Raw genomic sequence first — 6,651 nt, 5'->3', positions numbered from 1 at the left:
AGCGTGGTGCGGGCGCAACACCGAGGGTTGCGATCCCGTTGCCAGTCAGTAAAAAAAGACAAAAAGGAAAAAAAAAAAAGAGGAGTTGAACCTGATTAAAAGTTTTAAGTTTTATGCAATTACCGGGCTCTGCCATCTTAACAAACCCTGTTATTGGGCGGGGTATTGACTACCACTTCACCTAAAACTTACAGCTATTGCTATAATTATTTCAGGCTTCACTCTGGCACTAGTGCTAAATCTAAATAAATAAAATCTAAGACTCAAAATTTCCTCACACTCATATAAGTTTTCTAACCTTTCAGACTTCTTCCCAGTAATTATTCATTGCCCATCACCCTATCTTAACCTCTTTGCAAGTCAAAATAGAGCTTCTCTAGTACTAGACTTAACATAATTAGAAAAAGTAACTCCAAAAAACATTTTCCATGTTCAAATAACAGGCTCAGTAGCCATCTCTAACCAAAAAGGTTTAATCAAACTATTTCTTCTTATTTCTTATCTTGATCTTACTAATATTATTATCTAGTTTCCAAGAGTAATCTCAATAACAATAAGAATACTGATAAAGATCAACCAGCTACCACCATTAACTTCCATTCTATACAGCACAGCCACACCCACAGGCACAGCCACACCCACAGGCACAGCCACACCCATTGGCACAGCCACACCACAGAATCCTCACAAAGAAATCCTATCCCCTCACTCTCAAAAATTACTCAATCACCGATGTTTTTAAAATCGATAATAATTTTCATCTCATCATAATCTGTTATTCATAAGATCATGAATAATTCCATCATGAAACCCAGCAATAAAGCCTCCCAAATCACAACATGAAGGCCCCAGGTTTCAGGGTACTCTTCAGTAGCCATTGCAGTAGTGTAACCAAATGCTACTAGTGTGTCTTCTAAATAAATTGAAAAAGACGTCCTAAAAAAGACCCACCAAAATTTATCACAATAGCACAACAATATGCCACTAACAATTAACTCCAAGCCCCCATAAATAGGTGAAGGTTTTGAAGCAAATCCTATAAAACCAATAACAAAAATGATACTTAATAAAAATACAATATATGTCATGATTCTTTCATGGAATCTAACCGCAACTAATGACATGAAAAATTATCATTGTATTTCAACTTTAAGAACTTTAATGACCAACATTCAAAAATCTCATCCCCTCCTGAAAATTATTAATCACATATTCACTGATTTACCTGCACCATCAGTTATTTCAGCATGATGAAATTTTTGTTCACGCATAGGCATTTGCTTATTACTACTGCCGGAGTTTTCTTAGCTATACATTATACATCAGGTACAATAAGAGCATTTTTCTCTATCGCACATCTGCCAAGAACTTTGGCTGAATTTTCCGTTATATGCATACCAATGGAATGCCCATATTCTTTATCTTCCTATTTATCCACATAGGCAAGGCCCATACTATGGATCATAAGTTTTCTTAGAAACCTGAAATATCAGAATTATTCTACTTTTCACAGTTGTAGCCATAGCATTTATAACCTATGTATTACCATGAGGACAGATATCTTTCAGAGGGGTGACAGTAATTACAAATTTATTATCAGCTACTCCGTATATTGGAACAAGCTAATAGGATGAATTGGAGGTGGATTTTCAGTTGACAAAGCCACCCTTACACATTTCTTCATCTTTCACTTCATCTTACCATTCATTATTTCAGCTTTAGTTATTGTTCATCTTTTACTTTTACATGAAACAGGACCCAACAACCCATCAGAGATCTCACCCAGTTCAGATAAAATCCCATTTCACTCCTACTATACAACTAAAGATATCTTAGGTTTTCTTTTCCTAGTACTACTCCTATTCACCCTAGTTCTATTTTTCCCCAACCTTTTAGGGGACCCAGACAATTATACCCCAGAAGATCCCCTCCCACACCACCCCATGTTAAACCAGAATGCTATTTCCTATTTGCCTATGCAATATTACGATCCATCCCTAATAAGCTAGGGGGTATCTGAGCCCTCATCCCATCTATCCTAATCCTAGCAATCATCTCCATGCTTCAGTTATCCAAATAATGAAGTATAATATTCTGACCATTAAGCCAGTTCCTGTTCTAAATCTTAGTCTCTGACCTCCCCGCACTCACATGAATTGGAGACCAGCCAGTAGAACATCCCTTTATTATTATTGGACAAGCAGCATCAATTCTTTATTTCTTCATTATTCTCATCCTCATACCTCTTACAAGCCTAATAGAGAATACATTCCTTAAATGAAGAATCTTTGTAGTATAATATATTATTTTGGTCTTTAAACCAAAAGTGGAGAAAAACATCTCCACGGGACAATCAAGGAAGAAGCATTCCACCCCACTATCAGCACTCAAAGCTGAAATTCTACTTAAACTATTCTTGATTTCTGCTATTTGAAAACAAAACAATTTATTTTAAGTATTATGTCAGTATTGAAAGGATAGATGTGAAATTACAAACACCCTACATACATTGTGAATTGTGATTTGCCCCATTAATAATGTATTACTACTATATATGCTAGATTATACATAGTACGTGTTTTATTGTCCATGAATTTACCCCATGCATATGAGCATGTACGTTAAATTATATACAGTACATAAAACATTGAATGGTTATTGTACATTAAAGCACTTAATCATGCCTGCACTCACATGTTTATCACAGCTCTATTTACAATAGCCAGGGTATGGAACCAAACTAAATGTCTATTACATGAAACAGGACCCAACAACCCATCAGAGATCTCACCCAGTTCAGATAAAATCCCATTTCACTCCTACTATACAACTAAAGATATCTTAGGTTTTCTTTTCCTAGTACTACTCCTATTCACCCTAGTTCTATTTTTCCCCAACCTTTTAGGGGACCCAGACAATTATACCCCAGAAGATCCCCTCCCACACCACCCCATGTTAAACCAGAATGCTATTTCCTATTTGCCTATGCAATTTTACGATCCATCCCTAATAAGCTAGGGGGTATCTGAGCCCTCATCCCATCTATCCTAATCCTAGCAATCATCTCCATGCTTCAGTTATCCAAATAATGAAGTATAATATTCTGACCATTAAGCCAGTTCCTGTTCTAAATCTTAGTCTCTGACCTCCCCGCACTCACATGAATTGGAGACCAGCCAGTAGAACATCCCTTTATTATTATTGGACAAGCAGCATCAATTCTTTATTTCTTCATTATTCTCATCCTCATACCTCTTACAAGCCTAATAGAGAATACATTCCTTAAATGAAGAATCTTTGTAGTATAATATATTATTTTGGTCTTTAAACCAAAAGTGGAGAAAAACATCTCCACGGGACAATCAAGGAAGAAGCATTCCACCCCACTATCAGCACTCAAAGCTGAAATTCTACTTAAACTATTCTTGATTTCTGCTATTTGAAAACAAAACAATTTATTTTAAGTATTATGTCAGTATTGAAAGGATAGATGTGAAATTACAAACACCCTACATACATTGTGAATTGTGATTTGCCCCATTAATAATGTATTACTACTATATATGCTAGATTATACATAGTACGTGTTTTATTGTCCATGAATTTACCCCATGCATATGAGCATGTACGTTAAATTATATACAGTACATAAAACATTGAATGGTTATTGTACATTAAAGCACTTAATCATGCCTGCACTCACATGTTTATCACAGCTCTATTTACAATAGCCAGGGTATGGAACCAAACTAAATGTCTATTTTTTTCTCATTAAAATTTGCTTTAATGGGTCTCAAAATTCTGTGACAGACTTTTTGGTCAAGTTGTTTCCATTAAAAAGTACTGATTTTAAAAACTAATCACTTAAAACTGCCACACACAAAAAACAGAATGATCAACAACACAGTCTCCTTTCCTTCTGAAGGTTTTACAATGTATTGTTTTCATTAACCAGTCTTTTACTATTAAACGTAAATGGCCAAATGTGATAAACAGTTCTGAGACCATTCTTCCACCACTGATTAAGACTGGGATGGCAGGTATTAGGGATAATATTCTTTTAGCCTTCTGAGCTTTCTGGGCAGACTTGGTGACCTTGCCAGCTCTAGCAGCCTTCTTGTCCACTGCTTTGATGACACCCATAGCAACTATCTGTCTCATATCACGAACCGCAAAATGACCCACAGGAGATAGTCAAAGAAGCTCTCAATACACGTGGGCTTTCCAGGAACCATATCAACAATGGCAGCCTCTCCAGATTTCAAGAATTTAGGGCCATCTTCCTGCTTCTTACCAAAGTGCTGATCGATCTTTTCCTTCGGCTCAACAAACTTGCAAGCATTATGAGCTGTGTGACAATCCAGTACAAGGGCATAACCAGCACTGATTTGGCCTGGTGATTCAGGTTAATTACCTGAGCAGTGAAGCCAGCTGCTTCCATTGGTGGGTCATTTTTGCTGTCACCAGCAATGTTGCCATGATGAACACCTTTGACAGACACATTCTTAACATTGAAGCCCACATTGTCTCCAGGAAGAGCTTCACTCACAGCTTCATGGTTCATTTCAAAAGACCTTCCTTCAGTTGTACCATAGACTGGAGCAAAGGTGACCACCATGCCAGGTTTGAGAACACCAGTCTCTACTCGGCCCACAGGGACAGTACTAATACCACCAATTTTGTAGACATCCTGGAGGGGCAGATGCAAGGGCTTGTCAGTTGGACAAGTTGGTGGCAAGATGCAATCCAGAGCTTCAAGCAGCGTGGGTCCACTGGCATTGCCATCTTCACAGGTGACTTTCCATCCTTTGAACCAAGGCATATTAGCAGTTGGCTCCAGCATGTTGTCACCATTCCAACCAGAAATTGGCACAAATCCTACCGTGTCAGGGTTGTAGCCAATTTTCTTAATGTAGGTGCTGACTTCCTTAGCTATTTCCTTGCATCTCTTCTGGCTGTAGGGTTGCTCAGTGGAATCCATTTTGTTAACACCAACAATCAGTTGTTTCACACCCAGTGTGTAAGCCAGAAGAGCATGCTCATGGTTCTGCCCATTCTTGGAGATACCAGCATCAAACTCATCACCACTAACAGCAACAATCAGGACAGCACGGTAGTCCTGAGATGTGCCTGTGATCATGTTTTTGATAAAGTCTCTTTGTCCTGGGGTATCAGTGATAGTCATGTAGTACTTGCTGGTCTCAAATTTCCACAGGTTCTGCCCATTCTTGGAGATACCAGCATCAAACTCATCACCACTAACAGCAACAATCAGGACAGCACGGTAGTCCTGAGATGTGCCTGTGATCATGTTTTTGATAAAGTCTCTTTGTCCTGGGGTATCAGTGATAGTCATGTAGTACTTGCTGGTCTCAAATTTCCACAGGGAGATGTCAATGGTGATACCATCCTCAGGCTCAGCTTTCAGTTTATCCAAGAACCACGCATACTTGAAGGAGCTTTTTCCCATCTCAGCAGCCTCCTTCTCAAACTTTTTGATAGTTCTTTTGTTGGTCGCACCACATTTGTAGATCAGAAGGCCAGTAGTGGTGGACTTGCCTGAATCTACATGTCCAATGATGATGATGTTAATATGAGTCTTTTCCTTTCCCATTTTGGCTTTGATTTAGCAGTGGTTTTCACAACATCTGTGTTCTGGCAGCAAACCCATTACAAAAAAGTCTAAACGTCCATTGATGGATAACTGGATAAGGAAAATGTGGTATATATACACAATTGAATACTAACTACTCAGCCATAAAAGAGAAAGAAATTCTGCCATTTGCAGCAACATGGATGAGCCTGGAAAAAACTATGCTAAGTGAAACAACCCAGGTGCAGAAAGAGAAATAGTTATGTCTTCACTCATAAGTGGGAGCTGAATCCATAAATAAACACATGAACAGTAAAGAGAGAAAGAGAAAGAAAGAAACAACAATCAGAATAATATGTTAAACTTTTAGAAGAGGGAAAAGAACTGTGGTTAGTATAGGTGGTAAAGGGGAGGGGGTAGCGGGAGGGGGGCTAGTGAGAAATTGCTTAATGGACACAAAGAATGATTACATATTTTAATGATGAATAAACTAACTATCCTGATGTGACTGTCACACATTGTACATAACTATTGAAAGTCAACTTTGTACCACACATATATGTACAATAAATTATCTCTTAAAAAAAAGATTAATAGTATTGTATTCACCCAAACAAAACAAAATAAAACAAAACAAAAAAAAGCACTTAATCATGAAGTTCTTGACCTAGCTAAATTCTTGGAGTACATAGGATATATTATTATTGACTGTACATAGAGCATTAAGTAAAATCAACTCTAGACAACATGTGTATCACCTCCAACAGTGGTATATTTACCACCAAGCTTCAAGAAATCAGCAACCTGTTCAAGAAGTGTCCTTCTCCTTGCACTTGGACCATAATACTTGGAGGTCTCTAATGTAAAATTATTATTTATTTATTATTTTTATTTTGTCAATATACAATGTAGTTAGTTATTGTGTCCCATCACCGAAACCTCCCTCCCTCCTCCCTCTCCCCCCTCCCACCCAGGTGTGTCCCCTCCATTTTCTTGTTGTAAGAACTTCAAAAAAAAAAAAAGTTGGGGTGTTTTTTTTTTCCCCCCCCCCCCCCCCC

The 6,651-nt window shown here is 37.9% G+C and overlaps 1 pseudogene; it reads right to left on the bottom strand.

Annotated features, from left to right (window-relative positions):
- LOC103589028 overlaps positions 1-5,614 on the bottom strand; it is a 26,399-nt pseudogene extending 20,785 nt beyond the window's left edge.
- Between the last annotated feature and the right edge of the window lie 1,037 nt (positions 5,615-6,651).

Source organism: Galeopterus variegatus, unplaced genomic scaffold (genome assembly GCF_000696425.1).
Source record: "Galeopterus variegatus unplaced genomic scaffold, G_variegatus-3.0.2 Scaffold33, whole genome shotgun sequence".
Classification (NCBI taxonomy): domain Eukaryota; kingdom Metazoa; phylum Chordata; class Mammalia; order Dermoptera; family Cynocephalidae; genus Galeopterus; species Galeopterus variegatus.
Note: the sequence above shows the minus strand (reverse complement) of the source record. Positions and strands in the feature narration are given on the sequence as shown.